The 23,147-nt window shown below is 36.1% G+C and overlaps 1 protein-coding gene and 1 pseudogene across 17 annotated transcripts in view; both read right to left on the bottom strand.

The window, feature by feature from the left end:
• FER (FER tyrosine kinase) overlaps window positions 1-23,147 on the bottom strand; it is a 440,923-nt gene that overhangs the window by 337,551 nt on the left and 80,225 nt on the right. The window lies entirely within an intron of this gene.
• On the bottom strand, window positions 12,495-13,248 carry LOC146405669 (acyl-protein thioesterase 1 pseudogene; annotated as a pseudogene).

The following is a 23,147-nucleotide window of genomic DNA, read 5'->3' as shown; positions in this document are numbered from 1 at the left end:
CTAATTTTATACCTAACCAAACAGGAACCAATCTTTTTGCTAGGAGCGAAGTCACATTAATGCCTTAACACCTGCTACAGTGAAAGTCCATGAACATTTGCTGCACAAGTTGCCAGAGCAGCCTTTTCTAAGGCTCTTTTCTTTTGGTTAGTTTTATTTTGTTTTGTTTTGTTTTTTTCCAACTCATTATTTCTGAGCTGGTTTAAGTTGCTGTTACTTGAAATTCAACAATTTCTGACAACAAACTGTTCAAAAGTTCAGGTACGATTATGCAGATAAATTAATTCCAAGTTATAAAGAAATCTTCTAGGAGCCACATGTTCATAATAAGAAAATAAGGCAACAGTATTTGAATACTGTGTTCTAATTTGCTTTTTATTATAAGTTTAAAAAATATAACTATTAATTCAATGAATTCCATATTTTATGTCACTGCTTTTAAAATACTTTTTATATGAACTCCATTATTCCTAATTAATTAGGGTTTTTTGTATAACTTCAGAAGTTAAGCTCTCCAGACAATCTTTTTTTTTTTCATTTTCATAGAGACATTTAAACCATTTAAACCACCCATCTGTCCTCCTATCTGCAGATTTTCTTAACTGTACACTACCCATCTGTCTCTCTAGCCGTTGCAAAAATGACTCACTAAATACACAGCACTCATCTCACTAAGATTTTATAATCCAAAGTAACATGAGAAAAATTAAGAAGATCCCACATACTTTTTTTTTTCTTTATCAGACACAGCATATAACAAACAAAATGAAGAAGGTTCTCGTAGCCAAAATCTATTTATCAACAGCTTACCAGTGGGGGTTAACGCAATTTAGAAAACAATTAATGCTTCTGAAAACATCTGAGGCAGAATCCATTATATTAATATAACAATAATATAACATTAGTAAACTGTTTAAAAACAGCTTTGGGTCTAAAACTGAAACTGGGAGCGTGTCTTAGCAGGGACTTGTGGTTGGTCTGTACCATCTAAAGCTCTCAGACACCTGTGCCTTTGGTTATGATGGGTACTTCTGCACGCACACCACTCTCTCTCCCTTGTAACTATTCACGAAGAGTTTCAAAAACCTGATCACTTGCCATGATTTGAAATAAGATTCTATTGTATCTTTTCTTAATTTGTTTTAAAATAAATATTTAAAGTTCCAAAGATAGTGTATAAGTAAATTCAAGAAATGTCGATGCTGTGTGCAAACCAAAGTTACAAATAACTTCTGAAAAATTCCACTGACTTACAAAATATATTGCAAAATACTACCCACCACGATTTCTATCACATAGCTTTTGGTTCAGAGTATTTCAGATCACTATTATACTTTCTTAACTTTTAAATAACTACATTTGAGCTTAAAATTAATGTGAAGTACACTGAGTGAATAAATTCTAATGACAGACACAGAATCATACCTCTGTTGCCATGTGCTTTAAAAAAAAAAAATGATGACACACCCTGAAGAGGGCATGAAGTTGTTCTACATGTCAGTTGACACATAAAAACAACCAATTTTTCCTCCTCTACATAATGAAAATGAGATTGAATTATAATTATTTTGCCACCACTTGTTGACAAATCTGTTTAACGTTTGTAATAACAGAATGTGTATACAACATGACATGCCATCAACAATATTATGAAGCCAGCAAAACTCAATTACCTAAGTTTGACATTTACAAGAGACAGGCTAGACAAGTCATTAAGCTAGTCTAGAAAGTCAAGTATTTTTTATTATAAACTTCTGAAGCATTTGCCATTTGTTAAATATTATGGTGAAAAGCCTCTGGATAATAAATGAGAAGTGATTATTTTCCACAAGTAAAGTGCTTGCAAGTAGTCTCAGTTTTGCTTTGAATAAATAAGCACTCTACCATCTTACATTTTTCCTTTCTTTCAAAATATTCCTCCTCATTTACACAGCATTTACTTACTACTCTCAGCAAGAAGAAAATGAACAGGAGTTCCCATCATGGCTCAGTGGTAACAAACCCAACTAGCATCCATGAAGAGGCAGGTTCAATCCCTGGCCTTGCTCAGTGGGTCAAGGCTCCTGCTTATGGTGAGCTGTGGTGTAGGCTGCAGACACAGCTCAGATCCTGTGTTGCTATGGCTCTGGTGTAGGCTGGCAGCTGCAGCTCCCATTCAACCCCTAGGCCTGGGAACTTCCATATGCCTCAAGTGCAACACTAAAAAAAGGAAAAAAAAGAAGAAAGTGAACGAGAATCCACCTTAACATATGAGATATCTGGGCCAATAGCTACATGTGTTTTCTCACATGGAAGTTAAAGTTCAAGTATGGTATGTGAGGAAAATGAATGACCTACCTATTTCACTCACTGATCTTTTAAAAAAAAATTAAAAAGTCAGTTTTCATCTCAGCTTATCCTTTGATTAGCTGTACAAACTGAGAAAGTCATTTAATCTAAATTTTAGCTTCTAATTTTTAATTCTGAGAATAAAACTGTCTGCCCTTCTCAATTCACTGGGTTGTGATGGAAATCAAATGGCAGAAAACTGTCAAAATGAACAGTAAACAAGAAAGACTAAAGAAGACACATAATTTGGAGAGCTGAAAAAAATCTTTTTTGATTTTATGCTATAAAGCATTAAAAACTATAAGAGGTTCATCCATACTGTGCTAGTTCTAATATATTTCCCAGAAAAAGAAAATCTGATGTATCAATCAGAAAATATTTACTGAACATGAATTATGGGTTTTAAATTGTTCGGGGAACGAAAAAGGTGATAATTTAAAATTCAACATAAAATACCTTTAAAGAGCAAGCTCTCTAGATCTATGAAATATCATTTCCTAGCATATAGTGATTGCTAGATCCAACTGACCCATAATCTTTAAACAACCTATAAATTCAATGATATACTACTGTCAAATCTATTTTCTATAATAACAAAGCTGTGAATGGTGGGGAGTGGGAAGATTCTAAGTAGCTGGGATAGGGGCTGAAGCATAATTCTAACATCTCACACATATCATCTACAATTATAACAAAGAACAAAAAGAAAAATAAAACTTGCACCCTCAGTATAACAAGCAGATAATGTCCACATTTTAAATATTCCATAAGTAGAAAAATAAACACCAAATCTTTGCAAATGATCTCCTACTCTCCTACTGTAAGCCTTCATGGACACCAAAGGCTATTTGGGGGGTGGGGAAGGGGAGGAAAAAGAAAAATGCACTTAAAGATAGAGAAGAGCTAACAGTATGCCAAACACTCATCCTAAACCTTATAATAAGGTCTATTCCAGATGTGAAAATACTGAAAAAGCATAATCACAGAACTGACTACAAAAAGGTCCTTAAAAATGCATGTGAAAGATAAGGGAGGCAGTCTTAGAAATGTAATACTTCAGAGAGAGAAATGGTTAAAATGAAGGAATTTTGGAAAAGGAAAACAGAAAAAAATCTCACAGAAAAAAATGTTCTAATAAATAAAAGGGCACATAAATCTTTGTCGAGTACATGAAAGATGTGGCAAATGAAAAAGTTAGGCTGTCTTCAATTTTATGGATGGGGGCAGAGGACACAAGGCTCCTGGGACAGAGACAAAGAGCAGTTTATTTCTCACAGCAGTATCAGTAGCTAGAGTATCATCATTTCTAGGGGGGAAAAAAAACAACCCACAAACTCAGAGTAAGTGCATGCACCACATAAAACAGATAAAGGGCTAGTCATGTAATATGTCTCTTAAATTCTTAAAATTTTAAGGAAAAAACGATCAGACAACAGCTTTTTTTAAATGGGTAAAAAACAGTTTGCACACACAAAAAACAAACACTCCCAAATGGCCTTTAAATGTATAAAAAGATGGTCAACTTCATTCACTCACTCATGATTAAAAAAAAAAAAATTAAATTAAAATTACCTACCAAATTGGCAAACACTGCTTTGCCAAGTATGTGTAGAAACTGATGCTCTTATACATATTTTGTGGGAACATAAACTGTTACAATTTTTATATAAAGAAATGTGGCAATATGTAACAAAATTACACAATACATTTACATTTTAACCCTGTATACACCCTTCTAGAAATTTATGCTGAAGGCATTCCTTCAAAAACAATAAAAAAAAAACCTTACACTCAACATCATTTATAGCAGTGAAAATATTTTTAAAAGCAAGAATTAAGCTATTTGTCCACACACAGGAAAGTACTTGAATAACTTATAAGTATTATGCAGCAGTCAAAAAGAATAACAGAAATCCACGAACTGAAATGTTTTAATTTTCTAGGCTACAATGTTCAGTATAAAATCAAAATGAAAAAGAATATCATAATATTTGAGTATGAAAGAAAGAAAAATAATTAAGGAAGATAGTGTTCTCTTAAGTATATAGTTTTGTACATTTCAGACTTTTGTAACCATTGATGTTTAACATTAACAAAACAAATAAATATAATCAACAAGGGTCAAGAGAGGAAAAACAGGGACTAATGTAAACACACTGAAAGGGGTGGGGAAGAAAACAATCTAAGTAACTTTGGAAACAATATCTGACCACAGGAGCAGGATCAAGATGGTAGAGGAGTAAGATGTGGTGCGCGCCTTCTTCCACAAACATATCAAAGAAAAACCATCAACATGTAGAACTACTAGCACAGAACATCTACCAAATGCTGGCAGCAGACCTTAAACCTCCAAAAAGGGCAAGAAACCCTCCATATACCTGGGTAGAATCAAAGGGATAAAAAAGAGAGTAAGAAAGAGAGAATAATTTTTTTTTAAAAAAAGTAATTAGGAGGGGACCAGCATTCCTGAGAGGAACCTATGAAAGAGGAAAAGAAACCACACTGTGGGATGCCAACAAACTGGCAAGGAGATCAGCAGGACAGAGAGGGAACCTAAAAGCTAAGAGAGAAGCATGAGAGCCCAAATAAGGAGGGCAAAGCAGAGAGAGAGCCACACAGACCATCTGTACCACCTCCCAGAACACCACAGCCTGAGATGCCAGGGGTGGGGGCTGTGCACTGAGACTCAGGTTTCAGAGGCACAGGTTCTTGGGTGGCAGCAAGCCTTTTCAAGCAGACTACAGGTGGCAGGGGCAAAACACCACAGGCATCTTAGATTCTAGAAGTGGGTGTGGCCTGCCACCACTGATGGTCCACAAATAGGAACCACCTGTGCCCCGGTCACCACAGGGGTCGCCGTAGAGGACAGCATGGCAACCTTCACTCCACTGCTGCTGCCAAAAGCTCTTCTGGGGTGCTGCCTACACCTCCCTGAGGGTCATTGCCACTTCCCAGGGCTCTGCAACCACAAGCATCCTGTACCACCTCCCTGCGAGTCCTCACCACTGCTGAGGCCCAGCAATGAGCATTGGCTGCAAGCCCTGCCCATTGCCTCCATCCCCATGGAAGGACCCAGAGGCCGTACACCAGCACACCCCCAATAAAGGGGATAAAAGCCTGAAAACATTGAGGAAAGAAACAGCAAGCATCCAAACCAAGAGCAGCCCTGAAGTCAAAAAAAAAAAAAAAGAAAAAATAGTCCTCAGAAAATACCCAGGGGCATTTTCACATATAAATAGCCCTGGAAGACTATAGCAGTTAGTCATTTTCCCTAAACTCATAGAATAAGAAAAGTATGAGCAAAAAGAAGCTCAGAAACTAATCCCAGTTAAAATTATAGGAGAAGTCTCCAGAAGGAGCAAAAAATGAAACAGACCTCTGCAGTCTAATAGACATAAAGTCCAAAAAGGAGACAATGAAAATACTGAAAGACTTAAAGAGTGGATATGAAGATAAATGCAGATTATTTTAGAAAGAAATGAGAAATTATAAGGAGAAGCCAATAAAAATTAGAAAATTCATTTACAGAGATGCAAGCTGAAAAGGCATGGAAGAGCAGAATGAATAATGCAGAATGAATAAGTGACTTGGAAGACAGAATAATGGAAATCACCCAATCAAGACAGCAGACAGAACACAAAATGAAAAAACATGAACGCAATATAAGAGATCTATGGAATAATATAAAACGGGCCTATCTTTACATAATAGGGATTCGAGAAGGTGAAGAGAAAGAAAAGGCAATTGAAAATATATTTGAAGAGAGAGTTCCCATCACGGCTCAGCAGTAACAAACGTGACTAGGATTCATGAAGACACAGGTTCAATCCCTGGACTCTCTCAGTGGGTTAAGAATCTGGTGTTATCATCAGCTGTGATATAGGTCGTAGATGCAGCTTGGATCCCGCATTGCTGTGGCTGTAGCATAGGCTGGCAGCTGCAACTCCGATTCAACCCCTAGCCTGGGAACTTCCACATGCCATGTGTTCAGCCCTAAAAAGACAGGCATACAGAAAGAAAGAGGACATATACTTGAAGAAATTACAGTGAAACCTTTCCAAATCTAAAGGAAACAGGTATCAAGATGCAGGAAGCACAGAGGGCCCCGAAACAAGCTGAACCCAAACAGAACTCCACCAAGACATATTATAATAAAAATGGCAAAGGATAAGGAGAGGATTCTAAAGGCAGCAAGAGAAAAACAAAGAGTTAATTATAAGGGAACCCCCATAAGGCTATCAGCTGATTTCTCCACAGAAACACTACAGGCCAGAAGAGAGTGGCAAGTATATTCAAAGTTCTAAAAGGGAAAAATCTGCAGCCTCCAATACTCTACCCAGGAAGATTATCATTTAAAATATCATTTAAAATAGAAGGAAAGGAGTTTCCATAGTGGCTCAGTGGTTAACGAATCCAACTAGGAGCCATGAGGTTGTGGGTTCGATCCCTGGCCTCGCTCAATGGGTTAAGGATCCTGCGTTATCATGAGCTGTGCTGTAGGTCTCAGATGGCTCAGATCCCGTGTTGCTGTGGCTGTGGCTGTGGCTGTGGCATAAGCCAACAGCTACAGCTCTGATTGGACCCCTAGCCTGGGAACTTCCATATGTCGTGGGTGCAGCCCTGGAAAAGACAAAAGGACAAAAAAATAAAAATTAAAAATTAAAATTAAAAAAACACCTAAATTTAAAAAAATAATAGAAGGAGAAATAATTTCTCCAACAAACAAACAAACAAAAAAAAGAACACAGCATTACTAAACCTATTCTAAAATAAATACCGAAAGGTCTCCTCTAAAGAGGAAAGAAGTAAGAAGATACAGATGGAGGAAATCACAATTGGAAAGTCATTACTTAAATAAGCCAGTATACAGATCTAAAGGGGCAGGGGGACTATTTGTAAAAGTGATGATAAACACAAGTAACAGCAAAGGGAAGTGTTTAGAGGGAAGTTCACAGCAATACAGGTCTTCCTCAAAAGAGAAGAAGAATCTCAAATCAACAACCTAATGCACCACCTAAAAGAATTAGAAAAAGAAGAACCAAACAAGAAGAAAGCAGAAGGAAGGAAATCACAAAGATGAGAGAGGAAATCAATAAAATAGAAATTAAAAAATAAAGAATAAAATTCAATAAAACCAAGAGCTGGTTTTTTGAAAAGGTTAAAAAAAAAAATGACAAACCTCTGGCCACACTCACCAAGAGGAGAGAAATAACTCAAACAAAATGGGAAATGAAAAAAGAGAAATCTCAATGGATAGTGCAGAAATACAGAAACAACAACAACCATAACAACAAAAACCCTTAAGAGAATACTATGAACAATTCTATACCAACAAATACATCAACCTAGAAGAGATGGACAACTTTCTAGAGACTTACAGCCTGCCAAAACTGAATCAAGAACTAACACAGCAAATGAACTACCAACCACCAGAAATGAAATTGTTATAAAAACATTCCCTACAAACAAAAGTCCAGGACCAGACAGCTTCATAGGCAAATTCTATCATACATACAAAGAATAATTATAACCATCCTTCTTAAACTTCTCCAAAAGGATGAAGAAGGAATACTCCCAAAGACAGTCTATGAAGCCATTATCACCCTAATACCAAAGCCAGACAAAGATACTACATAAAAAGAAAATTATAGGCCAATATCTTTGATGACTACAGACTAAAAAATTCTCAAAAAAATTTTAGCCAAATGAATCCAACAACATATAAAAAAGAACATACACCATGACCAAGTGAGATTTATCTCAAGTTCACAAGGATGGGTCAACATACACAAATCAATCAACATCACACACCACATTGGCAAAAGAAAAGTCAAAAACCACAAGATCATTTCAATAGATGCAGAAAAGGCATTTAACAAAATTCAACAACCACTCATGATTAAAAAAAAAAAACTCTTACCAAAGTAGATATAGAGAGAACACACCTCAGCATATTAAAAGCCATTTATGATAAACCCACAGCCAACATAATACTCAATGAAGAAAACCTGAAAGCCTTCCGACTAAAATCTGGTAAAACACAAGGATGCCCACGAACACCCCTTTTATTCAACATAGTAATAGAAGTCCTTGCCATAGCAATCAGACGAACAAAAGAAATAACAGGTATCCAAATTGGAAGAGAAGAGGTAAAATTGTCACTCTATGCAGATGACATGATACTATACATAGAAAACCCTAAGAACACCACACAAAAATTATCTGAACTGATCAACAAATTCAGCAAAGTAGCAGGATACAAGCTTAACATTCAGAAATGGGTTGCATTTCTGCATACTAACTCTGAAATATTAGAAAAGGAATATAAAAATTCAGTACCTTTTAAAATAGCATCCAAAAAATTAGATACCTAGCAATAAAAGTGACCAAGGAGGTGAAAGACATATATGCTAAGAACTACAAAATTTTAATCAAGAAAATTAAAGAGGATTCAAAGAAAGGGAAGGATGTCCAATGGTCCTGGATTGGAAGAATTATACCATTAAAATGATCATAATACCCAAAATAATCTACAGATTTAATGTGATCCCTATCAAATTACCCATGACACTTTTTGGAGAACTAGAACAATCCAAAAATTTATATGGAAACATAAAAGACCCAGAATTGTCAAAGCAAACAAGGAACAAAAACCAATCAGGAACATAACTCTCCCAGACTTCAGACAATATTACAAAGCTACAGTAATCAAGACAGTGTGGTACTGATATAAAAACAGACATATGAACCAATGAAACAGAATAGAGAACCCACAAATAAACCCAGACACCTATGGTCAATTAGTCTTCAACAAAAGAGGCAAGAATATAAAATGGGGAAAAGACAGTCTCTTCAGCAATTGGTGCTGGGAAAATTGAACACCTCCAAGTAAATCAATGGACTAGAACACACTCTCACACCATGCACAAAAATAAACTCAAAATGGCTTAATAACCTAAACGTAAGACAAGACACTACAAAACTCCTAGAAGAGAACACAGGCAAAACATTCTCTGATATCAACCATACCAGTGTTTTCTTAGGTCACTCTCCCAAAGCAATGGAAATAAAAATAAAAATACACCTAATCAACTCACAGGCTTTTGCATAGCAAAGGAATCATTTAAAAAAAAAAAAAAAAAAAACACCCTAAGGAATGGGAGAAAATACTTGCAAATGATGCAACAGACAAGGGCTTCATCTCCAAAGTAAACAAACAACTCATACAACTCAACAGCAAAAATATAAGCAAACCAATCGAAAAATGGGCAGCAGACCTAAATAGACATTTCTCCAAAGAAGACATACAGATGGCCAACAGGCACATGAAAAAATGCTTAACAACACTAAGTATTAGAGAAATGCAAATCAAAACTACAATGAGGTACCACTTCACATCAGTCAGAATGGCCATCATTAATAAGTCTACAAATAACAAATGCTACATAGGGTGTGGAGAAGAGAGAATGTCTACACTGTTGTTGGGAATATAAACTGCTACAACACTATGGAAAACAGTATGGAGGTACCTCAGAAAACTAAATAAAAACTACAATTTGGTCCCTCAATCCTACTCCTGGGCATATGTCCAGACAAAACTTTCAATCAGAAAGTCACATACACCCCTATGTTCATTGCAACACTATTCACAATAGCCAAGACATGGAAACAACCTAAAGGTCCATCAACATATTAACTGATCAAGAAGATGTACATCACACAATGCAATATTACTCAGACATAAAAAATAACAAAATAATGCCATTTGCAGCAAAAGGAGGAAACTAGAGATTCTCATATTGAGTGAATTAAGTCAGAAAGAGAAGTAGAAATACCATATGATATCACTTATATTGGAATCTACTATATGGCACAAATGAATCTATATACAGAAAAGAAACAAACCCATGTACATGGAGAACAGACTTGTGGTTGTCAGGAGAGGGGGAGGGATTAGGATGGACTTGGAGTTTGGGGTTAGTAGATGCAAATTATTGCCTTTGGAGAGGAGAAGCAATGAGGTCCTACTGTAGAGCACAGAGACCTAAATCCAATCACTTATGACAGAACAGGATAGAAGACAACATGAGAAAAAGAACATGTGGGTATACATATATATAAATTATAAATAACTGGGTCACCCTGTTTAGTAGAAATTGACAGAACATTGCAAATCAGCTATAATAAAAAAAAATTTTGAAAAAGGAAAAAAGATCTGACTACAATGGAAGACAGACAAAAAGAGCTCTACACAAATACTAGACTCTAGTTAGTAGGCAGCTGGAGTATGTCTTTAGTTGCCTACTTTTAAGTTAATATGCCTCTTTTATCAGAGGCATAAATTAGCAATTCTGAAATTATCTCCTTTTACTGTAGGACTGAACTACTAAGTAGATTGTAAATAACAGCAGAATAGCCAAAGACATCCTGAAAAAGAAAAATGGAGCTGGAGGAAACAGGCACCCAGACTTCAGACTCTACTACAAAGCAACAATCATCAAAACTGTATGGTACTGGCACAAAGACAAAAATATAGATCAGTGGAACAGAATGGAAAGCCCAGAATTACACCCATGCACCTACAGCCAACTCATCTATGACAAAGGAGGCAAGAATATATAATGGAGAAAAGACAGCCTGTTCTGTAAGTGGTGCTGGGAAAACTGGACAGCCACATGGAAAAGAATGAAATTAGAACACTCCCTAACACCATACACAAAAATAAACTTCAAATGGATCAAAGACCTAGATATAAGACCAGAAACTATAAAACTCTTAGAGGAAAACAGGCCAAACACTCTCTGACATAAACAACAGCAACATCTTCTCAGAGCCACCTCTTAGAGTAATGACAGTAAAAACAAAAATAAACAAATGAGACCTAATCAAACTTCAAAGTTTCTACACAGCAAAGGAAACCCTAAACAAAATGAAAAGACAACCCACAGAATAGGAGAAAATCTTTGCAAATGAATCGACTGACAAGGGATTCATCTCCAAAATTTATAAACACCTCCTACCACTCAATACTAAAAAACAAACAACCCCATCAAAAAATGGGCAGAAGATCTAAACAGACAGTTCTCTAAAGAATACATACAGATGGCCAAAAAACACATGAAAAGATGTTCAACATCACTCATTATTAGAGAAATGCAAATCAAAACCACTCTGAGGAACCACCTTACACCAGCCAGAATGGCCATCATCAAAAAGTCTACAAACAATAAGTGCTGGAGAGAGTGTGGAGAAAAATGAACCCTAGTACACTGTTGGTGGGATTGTAAATTGGTGCAACCACTGTGGAAAACAGTATGGAGATTCCTCACAAAACTAAACATAGAACTACCATTTGATCCAGCAATCCCACTCCTGGGCATCTACCCAGAGAAAAACCATGACTCGAAAAGACACATGTACTCCAGTGTTCTTTGCAGCACTATTTGCAATAGCCAAGACCTGGAAACAACCTAAATGTCCATCAACAGAGGAGTGGATCAAGAAGATGCAGTACACAGACACAATGGAATATTACTCAGCCATTAAAAGGAACGAAATTCCAGCATTTTTAGCAGCATGGATGGACCTAGAAATTATCATGCTAAGTGAGACAATGAGACACCACTGATGCAGTGAAACTGTACTTGTCAAAGTCACCAATAACATATATTTTGCTAAGTCCAAACTTTCATCCTCCTCTTTTGTCTTAGCAGTACTCAACTGTAAATCACATGATCACTTGTTCTTCCTTGAAACCCCTTCACCCCATCTGGCTTCCAGAATAATAAATTCTTTTGGTTTTCCTTTCATCTAATTCTTTACAATTCCACCCCCCTCCTCGTTTCCATGACTTCTTAACGTTGGGCTCAGTCTGTTAATTAACACCCTTTTAATGTCATCAAATATCACAGCTTTAAATACCAACTATCGGATTTATAGTTTAACCTCAGATCTCTTCCTGAAACTCAAAAATTAGAGATCCAAGTACAAACGTGACTTCTCCATTTAGATGTCTAATAACAGTCTCAAAACCAAACTCCTGAACTGCTCCAAATCTGCTCCTCCTACATTTTTTTCCATCTCAGTAACAACAATGCCATCCCTCCCATTGCTCAGGCCCAAACTCTTGGATTCATTCTTGACTGCTTTCTCTCACACATTTTTTTCTCTGTCACTGGTGTGTACTTGCAAAACATTTTACACTACAAAAACATTAGAGGTTTCGAGATGGGGCACAGGAAAAAGTTTATACTCTACTGCAACAATGCTCGTGTGAACTTCTACACAAGGCTTCTGTGACGTCAATCAACAGGAGGTAGGAGTTTATCAATGAATTGTTTGACATCCATCATTTCCTGTTAACAGGAGTAAGTTTTGAAGGTCACATTGGCTGGACTGACCAATGCTTTTAGCCTTTCAACAGTAAGAGAGCCAAACATTAGGGGAACTAAAGGATCCAACACTCCATGGCACTGAAGGATGGGAATGTCTCTATTCACACCACTGATGGGACCCTGTGAAAATGAGGCTTGCAGTGGGAACCAGAAACTGAGAGCAGTGATGCCAGGCAGCTTCTGCTGGGTGGTGAGAGCCGTGTGCAAGGAAAAGGCTCCTCCCTGAGAAAATCCTCCCAAAATAATTCTGTTAGAAGGAAAGCCATTCTTCACCTCTTGCTCTATCAAAGCTTTTACAGGTTCTGCTGCCTGTTTAATTCCAGTTTCATCCATCAAGTGAATCTGGTGAAAGATCAATAATGCCAAACCAAGAAAGCATAGCCATGTTCATATTTAATGCTACAGGTATAAATGGTACATGAGGGCAGATGTATCTGATATGAGCCCTTCTGTGGGCTTCTGCCCCTCTGTGTCCTGTATCTCCCAATCCATGAAGGAAAATCACCCGTGTCTGGACTTACTGAAGTTCAGGTTCTTTGTGCCTCAGTGCAGAAGGAATTTAGCGAGAGACAAAGTGATAGGCAAAAAAATAGACTTATTAAGACAGGACACTTGTGAGAGATGCAAGTGGGCAGACAAGGAGGCTCTGCCTCGCTTGCATCTCATCCAATTCGTCAGAAATTTCTTTAGGCCCTACTTTCAGTATACAACGGATTCTCAGTATCCATGGATTCCATATTTCATAAATTTAAGCCCAATGCCTAAAATTTATTTTTAATCCCCAAACTGATATACACAATGCTTTTCAAGTCAATTGTGGACATGTACATGCACAGAGCAGCAAAGGAGTCACCTGATACATTCTCAACTGAGCTTGAAAGGCTATGCTCTACCTCTTGTTTCAGCTCTCCCATTATATACTATCCTTTTCACAGTCTACTTAGTTCTACATTTTGCACATTTTGTTGGTGATGTTGCTGTTTAAAATGAGCCCCAAGCAGAGTGTTGAAGTAGTGCCTAGTATTCTTATGTTAAAGAAGACTGTGATGTGCCTTACAGAGCAGATATGTTAGATAGCTTTGTTTAGCCCATGAGTTAGAGCATTGCTAGCTGTTGAGTTCAATGTGAATAAGTCAACAAGTTACATTTTTTAAAGTGTCTTTAAAGAGAAACACACATAAAACAAATTAATGTATTGATCAATTATTCAAAGTGTTATGACCCTGCTTACAGGGGTCTAACCCCTTATTCTGTCTACCCAGGGCAATGATTCAATAACAGCTAATGCTAACTCAGTATTCACAGTTGTTTTACAAAATATAGTTATAAGAACCAAATGTGCATATATCCAGTATTTGACCACTTCTCATCACCTCTGTTGCTGCCACCCAGGTCCAAGCCAGCATGAGCCCCTGCATGGACTACTATAGTAGCCTGGAAGTGATCCCTTATGCCCTTCTCTCATCCCTCAGACTATTCTCTACAAAGCTACTAGAATTACCCTGTTAAAATGTAAGTTTATGTCATTCCTTAGCTCAAATCCTCCAATGGATTCCCATCTTGGAGTAAAAGCCAAATTAAAAAAAAAAAAAAAAAACTAGCAAGATCCCACACAATTCTACCACCCTTCACCATTCTTCCTCTCTGATCTCATACCTCCACACCTTTCCTGCATCAGTCTCTCAGTTTCAGCCACAGAGTGCCTATACTACTCTTCAAGTATGCCAGACAGGATCCCATCTCTATGACTTTGGTTTGGCTTTTCCCTCTACCTGGAGTAGTCATTGCCCCAGAAAATAACATGCTTCACTCCCTTATTTCTTTCACCCTTCATTTAAATGTCTTCCTCATGACACCTAACCTGATCACCCTTTCAACATGCCAGCTACTTACCATGTTTTCTCCATCATAACTGTTACCATCTAACATATTGTATGTTTCATTTATTTATTTTATTAAGTAGCTATCTTCTGTTCTAATATGTAAGCTTGAGGAGGTGAAGATTTCCTTGTGTTTTATCTACAGTATCACTAATGCAAATAACACTATCTCACATATAACAAGAAAATGCATAAATTTATATGGTTGTTTTTTAAAAATTTAAATTTAAATACTTTTTAAAAAATTAGAAGTTATAGAAAGATGACAATTTTACCTTCTGCATCTATTTATATCATCTTTCTGGTAATCAAGTACAAAACTGATACTGTTAAGAAACCCACCTATAAATATAAAGGAAAATCAGCAAAAGGATATAACTTCTCTCAATCTCTAAGTTTCTTTAAACATGAAACTTAGCTTTGTTTACTTAATAAAACTAAGCAAAACCAGGATAAATAAAATTATTGTGTTTTCATTTTATTTTTAGGAAGTAATCTGCAGAATACAAATGAACTGTGTAGCATATCCCACCTCACATAATATGTCAGTATCTGATGAGAATATTATTATCACTCCAATTTCTTCAGCTTTAACCTAATGCAAATTAGATTAATAACTCAGCATGCCATTACCTTCTAAAAGTCCTATTGTACTACGGTCCATGTGTGAAAAGCATCCATGCCATGTATTAATAAGTAGGTCCAAAAGAAAGAGAAAACCTCCCACTTACAGGTCATTTCAATAAAAACTGATGATCAACAAACACAGCCTGACCTCTCCTTTGGTCTTTTAGTATGTCCTTGATCCAAAATGCATTTCTTCCCTATGTTGAACTGAGAGATAAATCAGAACTGCAGAGTATTTTTCACAGAACTTCTATACATCATCCATACATGATTCTGATTTTTTTTTTAATTTCTAAAATTTAGAGATTATCAAATAAAAAAGCCAGGTGCCATTCTCAGTGGACTCAAAATGAGGAAATCAACTAAAATAGCCTTTTTAAAGTTTTATTCATTTTTTAAAACTTAGATTTACTTAAAACATAAATTTAACCATCTGTCTCAAGTCTGGACTCCTTTCAAACTGGTTTTCATAATTAAAGTACTCTAAAGAGACAACTCAATGGATCTAATCAATTTTAATGGCTATAACATATCACAGAACTATTCATAATGTGTGAAGAGGCAATTTAAGAAAATCTACTTCCCAATTACAGAAAAATTTACTTTTGAATGAGATTTCAACTAATTCCCCACAGTTCTAGCAGTAGGCACCCTCTCCCTCGGTCTTCCTAGGGTAAGTGAGATCTTGTAAATAATCAAGGATTTCACCAAGCCTTTAGTATTCTTTTTTTCTTATAGAGAAAGAGGAATTTGAAAAATAGTGTGTTCCCCCTCTCATGTTATAAAAGTATGTGAAAAAAGTGTCTTTCAAATTTCTCTAGACTGACTGATATGTGTATATATAAACTGGAATAATTTATCTGGTCATGTTTCTTTTTCCTGAATAGGATGTGTAATAAAGTAGAAGAATTCAGACTTCTACTCATGTAAGAGAAGCCCTACAAATGTTTTTCTGGGTATTCTGAGGCTTGGTGAATATAAAACCATTGTATAATTTCTAGCCACAAGAATGCATAACTGTGAATGTTATTCTGAACATCATTTCTGATATTTTATTACACCTCCAAGTAAACTATAAAACTTCAAGTAAAATCATGTTTAAATTCGCTTAATTCAATACTATATGGTTCAATATGGTATTGCTTAAATTTTATAAAATTATCATTATTTACTCTTATAAAGCATTTTTTAATCTTGGAAAAAAAGGTACAACATGGTGTATGAACAAGGATCTACATATAAATATACAAGTAGAGATGTGCATTTTCTACAACATAAACAAATGGGCATTATAGTGAGACAAAAATATCTGGGAATGAATACACTCAAGCAACTTTCAGAACAAATGAGGAAGGAAAATGAAGTCCACTAAGATTCTAAAATTTAGGTTAATGAGTTAAAGAGATATATGGAAGATTTAAGAAAAGACCTAAATCATAATTATTGAGGCAAAATTTACAATGCTTGAGATAAAAAACACACTACATGGGATTAAAGGTAGATTAGATGCTACAGAAGAGTAGTAAAATTTGTAGACATAACCATAGAAACTAACCAAAAGGAAAAAGAAAGCAAAAAAGGACAAGTGGATAAAATGAACAGAGCTATCAGTTGGCTGGGAGACAAATATGAGCAACCTAACACACATGTACCTGGAGCCTTCAAAAGCAAGAGGAAGAGAGGGAGAGAAGATAGAAGATATATGTGAAGAAATAATGGCTGAAAGTTTTCCAAATATGATGAAATCTATAAACCATCAGATATTAAGAATTTCAAAAACCACAACACAAGAGAAAAAAACTTACAGCAAGGTACATCATGATCAAATTGCTCAAAATCAGTAATAAGAAGGAAATCCTAAAAGCTTCCAAAGGAATAAAAAACAAGCAGAGCAACAAAGATAAGGCTTAGAAGAGATTTCTCCTTGACATGACACTAGGACAACATCTTTAAAGACCTAACAGGAAAAAGAAAAAAAAAAAAAAAAACCCTCCAAAAAAGAATTCTATATCCAACAAAAATATATTTCAAAAACTTTTTCAGTCATACAAAAGCAGAAAAGAATTACCACCTGCAGACTTAGAAGAAACATTAAAGTAAGTCATTTAGGCAAAAGTAAAATGATACCAGACAGAATAAAGAATGCTAGAGAAGATAACTACATGGATAAATATATAACATGTGTTTTTTGGGTTTTTTTTTTTTTTTTGTCTTTTCTAAGGCTGCACCTGCAGCATATGGAGATTCCCAGGCTAGGGGTCTAATTGGAGCTGCAGCCATCAGCCTAGGCCAGAGCCACAGCAACGTGGGATCCAAGCCATGTCTGCAACCTACAGCACAGCTCATGGCAACGCCAGATCCTTAACCCACTGAGCAAAGCCAAGGATTGAACCACAACCTCATGGTTCCTAGTCAGGCTCGTTAACCTCTGCACCACGACGGGAACTCCTATAACATGTTTTATTATAATTTTAGAGAATTGACTAAACAACAAAAAAATTAACAATATAGCATCAAGTTAAAAATATATGCAAAAGTAAAATATGTCATAACAAATAGCACAAATATAGGAAGACTATACTAGAGTAAGGATACCAAACACATGTAAGGTGATACAATATCACTTAATGGAAATCTTAAGAATTTTTTTCAATTAATCCAAAAAAGGGGGAGAAACAGGAAACGGAAAGAACAGATGAAACAAAGAGAAAAAACTGCAAGATGACAAATTCAAGCCTAACATTACATTAAATACAGTCAAACTATCTGAAATAAAATGTAGAGATTATTAAAGATAGAAAACAAAACTTAAATCATATGCCGCTTACAAGAAATGCATTTCAACTATAAAGACTAAAAAAAATGTGGAAGGAAAAGGAAAAAAAGATATACCATGCAAACACTAATCAAAGTATCTAATGTTAATAAGAGATAGAATAGATAACACAGCAAAGAATACTACCAGAGATAAAGAAGATCATTTCACATGACAAAAAGGGTGAGGAGTTCCCGTCATGGCTCTGTGAAAACGAATCTAACATCCTTGAGAATGCAGGTTTGATCTCTGGCCTTGCTCAGAGTGTCATGGATCCGGCATTGCCGTGAGCTGTGGTGAAGGTCGCAGACGTGGTTCAGATCCTGTGTTTCTAGGGCTATGGTATAGGCCAGAGGCTACAGCTCTGATTCAACTCCTAGCCTGGGAACCTCCATATGCTGTAGGAATGGCACTAAAAAGGGAAAAAAGAAAAAGAAAAAAAAAAAAAAAGGATCACAGCATCAAGAGGATATAACAGTCATGACTCCTTTCATATCCAATAACAGTTTTGAAATACATTAAGCAAAAACTGACAGAACTATGAGAAGAAACAAACAAATCCACAATTACAGCAGGAAATTTCAATTGCGCTCTCTCAATAATTGATAAAACAAATAGACAAAAAATCAGAAAGAACATAAACTTTTAATAACACTATTAACCCAGTGGATTAAGCTACCAATACAGACCACCCATACCAATAACAGCAGAATACATATTCTTGTCAAGTGCCCATGAAGTATTTACCAAGATAAACCATACCATGGGTGATAATACATGTACACATAAATATAAAAGGAATAAAATCATAAAAAGAATATTCTGCGACCTGGAGTTCCCATTGTGGCTCAGTGGTAATGAACCCGACTAGTATCCATGCAGATGTGGGTTTGATCCCTGGTCCTGCTCAGTGGAGGCTAAGGATCTGGCATTGCCATGAGCTGTGGTGTAGATCATAGAGGTAGATTCAGCTCAGATCCCGTGTTGCTGTGGTTAAGAAGTGGGCTGGCAGCTGCAGCTCCAATTCAAGCCCTAGCCTGGGAACTTCCATATGCTGCATACGCCACTCTAAAAATCAAAAGAAAAAAAAAAAAGGACAAAGAATATTCTCAGACCAAATGAAATTAGGTTATAAATCAAAAATAGAAAACTTTTTTTAAACTTGTGATTGCCAAGGGGAGAAATTTTTTTAATGTCAAAACTTTAGGAAATTAAAGCAATACCTGCGGATCAAAGAAAAAAAAAAAAAAACAAGGCTTGGTGTAGGCCAGCAAGTGCAGCTCTGATTCAACCCCTAGCCTGGCAATTTCCATATGCCATACATGAGGCCCTAAAAAGCAAAAAATAAAAATAAAGGTTAAAGATGATTTTTGAGAAGATTAGTAAAATTGATAAACCTCTAAACAGAATGATTAGGAAAAAAGAGAAATCATGGAGTACCAATATCAAGAATAAGAAAGAAAATATCACCACAGATTTTATAAGGTAAATAAGGGAATATTCTGAACAACTTAGTACCTATAAATTAAACAAATGAAATGGATGATTCCTTGAAAAATGCAACCTACTGAAACTCAAACAAAAAGCCCTATATCAATTAAAGAAATCGAATTTATAGCTTAAAAAACTCAGAAAAAAGAAAAAACAAGCAGACCCAGATGGCTTCACAAATGAATTCTATCAACATTTAGGAAATATTATGAATTGAACACAAATATTTCTACAAAATTGAAAAGGGGGCAATCATGCAGAGGTTAGTATTACCCTTACACAAAAATGAGACAGAAGATATTAAAAGAAACAAAGACAAAGATGAAAATTTATAAATAAAAACTTAGCCAACCATATCAAATAAAATAAAAAATAATAATACACCATAACCAAGAAAAGTTTACCCCAGGAATGTGAGGTTGATACAATATTGAAACATGTGATAGTCAATCAAAATAATTCACCATATTAAGGTAAAAGAAGATACAGAAAAAGCATTCGAGAAAATCCTACATCCAACTTTAAGCAGGAATAAAAAGGAACTTCTTCAACCTGATAAAGAGAAAAATCTTTGAAAAACTACCGTTAACATCATATTATGAAAGTCCTTCCCCTACGGCCAGAAACAAGGCAAACATTTGTTCTTTCTTCTTCTATTCAATATTATACTGCAGGTTCTAGTTAGGGCATTAGGCAAGACAAAGAAAATAAAGAAATTCAGATTGGAAAGGAATAAGAAAACAGTTTTTGTTCATAACCAATATGATCTTGTAGGACTTCTTTTGTGAAGTCATTTACTCTTTATAAAAACAATATGATGGCAAAATCTCCCAGCATTTACAACCAATATGTCAGAACTTCAGTTTGGATACAAGCTTTATGGAGTCACAAAAATGATTTATGGCAAACCCAACCATGTGTTTAACCAACTAAAAGTATTCAGAACTTAATATGCAATAGAAAAGTAGAGACTCTCTCTTTTGCATTCAAAAACTTGTTGTTCCATGCTATCAAGAAACACTCTAAATGATTAAATTCATATCAATAGTCTAATTATTTTGGTTGTTCTCAGCATACATGTTATAAATAATAATTAACAAACTAACATCCAAACTAGCCCAAGTCAATTTAAGACAAATATTTGCCCTCTCAACACAGCACAGAACAAAATAAGTTTGATAATTAAGGTATATTACAAAAATAATTTAACTAAAATGATATTATATTCATAGTATAAATGAGCATTATATTTTACATTAGACCACATAAATCAGTGTTCCTTTAGATATAAAATCTATCATTGAAAATTTAAAACATTTTATGTATCTATACAGCAGGGGTTAGGAGTTTGGAATTCCAGTATTTACCCAGCCTTCCTCCTAATCAGCTACTGCCACTGAACCTCCAGTTGCAATAACTGAGCCCCTGACTCCAAACCAGTCAAATTCAGAATTTAACCCTTACTTACTATAGGAACTATTTCTAGGTCCTAGCTCTCCCAAAACCAAGAATGTCTTCTGAGACTTAACACTATAAGTCAGACTGGGCTTTAAATAGCTTTCCCAAGGCTTCCTAACATCTAAAGTAATGACTGAATGCCAGAGCCACAGCTTGGTTACCAGCTGCAATGCCCCAAAAGTTCCTAGAGCCTGTTCCAGAAACGGCCTGGCCTGGCCTCTCCAGCACCAAGGTTCTAACATAAAGCCTGTAAATGTTGGAAGAATTTGCCATCACATCCTTATAAAGAATAAGTAACTTCAGGGAGTTCTGCTGTGTTTCAGCAATAACAAACCCAACTAGTATCCATGAGGAAATGGGTTTGATCCCTAGCATCATTCAGTGGATTAAGGATCTGGTGTTGCTGTGAGCTGTGGTGTAGGTCACAGACATGGCTTGGATCCCGTGTTGCTGTGGCTGTGGCGTAGCCCAGTGGTTACAGTTCCGATTGGACCCCTAAACTGGGAACCTCCATATGCCTCCAGTGTAGCCTTTAAAAAAAAAAAAAAAAAAAAAAAGAGTACATAACTTCACACAAACAAACCCTTTTTTCATGTTAAATGTAGAAGCAGTCTGAAATACAAAGTTTTCAAAAACATGATTTTATACTTTTTCATGTAAACATGCATATAAAGATAGCTTTGATCATAAAAGGGAAATTTACATAAGTCTCATGCATTTACATAGTTATATAAGAACTTTTTTTTTCCCCACACCCACGGCATATGGAAGTTCCCAGGCCAGGGGTCAAATTGGAGCTGTAGCCACTGGCCTATGCCACACCCACAGCAACACTAGATCTGAGCCGCATCTGCAACCTACACCACAACTCACAGCAACTCTGGATCCTTAACCCACTGAGTGAGGCCAAGGATCAAACCTGCCTACTAGTCAGATTCATTTCCACTGAGCCATGACAGGAACTCCCAAGAACTTTTTTTAAAAGTACATACCCATAGGTTATAAACTGATTTAATGGGAATAATCAAAATTCTTAAAAATAGGAAAATACTATCACTAAGAGCTTTAGAAAGAGAAACGCAAATAAGCTCACCTATTTTAAATTCAGGAGAGTCAATCAAATAATGCAATTCTTAAGATCAATTAAAATTATGGTCTTCGGATGTACAGATGGCCAATGGTCATATGAAAAGATGCTCAACATTGCTAATTATAAGAGAAATGCAAACAAAACTATAATGAGGTACCTCCTCACACTGCTCAGAATGGCCATCATTAAAAAATCTACAGATGGGGAGTTCCCTGGTGGCCTACTGGTTAAGGATACAGTGTTATCACTGCCATGGCACAGATTTGATCCCTGGCCTGGGAATTTTTACACACCACAGGCGGAGTCAAAAAAAAAAAAAAAAATCTGGAGTTCCCTTCGTGGCACAGTGGTTAACGAATCCGACTAGGAACCATGAGGTTGCGGGTTCGGTTCCTGCCCTTGCTCAGTGGGTTAACGATCCGGCGTTGCCGTGAGCTGTGGTGTAGGTTGCAGACGCGGCTCGGATCCCGCGTTGCTGTGGCTCTGGAGTAGGCCGGTGGCTACAGCTCCGATTCAACCCCTAGCCTGGGAATCTCCATATGCCGCAGGAGCGGCCCAAGAAATAGTAACAACAACAACAACAAAAGACAAAAGACAAAAAAAAAAATCTACAAATAAACAAATGCTGAAGAGGCTGCAGAGAAAAGGGAACCATCCTACATTGTGGGCAGGAATATAAATTCGTGTGTTCACTATGGAAAACAGTATTGAGGCTCTTCAGAATAGACATTTCTCCAAAGAAAACATACAGATGTCCAACAGGCACATGAAAAAATGCTTAACATCACTAATTATGAAAGAGCTATAAACCAAAAATACAATGAGATACCACTTCACACCAGTCAGAATGGCCATTATTAATAAGTCTACAAATAACAAATGCTATAGAGGGTGTGGAGAAAAGGAACCCTCCTACACTGTTGGTGGGAATGAAAATTGGTAAAAGCACTATGGAAAACAGTATGGAGGTACCTCAGAAAACTAAATATAGAACTACCATATGATCTAGCCATCCCATTCCTGGGCATACATCTGGACAAAACTATCATTCAAAAAGATATCAA

The sequence above is a fragment of the Sus scrofa genome, chromosome 2 (genome assembly GCF_054392235.1).
Source record: "Sus scrofa isolate SSC_HxYL_T2T_F1_AM1 chromosome 2, Sscrofa_HxYL_maternal_Yorkshire_Landrace_v2.0, whole genome shotgun sequence".
Lineage (NCBI taxonomy): Eukaryota > Metazoa > Chordata > Mammalia > Artiodactyla > Suidae > Sus > Sus scrofa.
The sequence above is the reverse complement of the archived record's forward strand: the minus strand, read 5'-3'. Positions and strand labels throughout refer to the sequence as shown.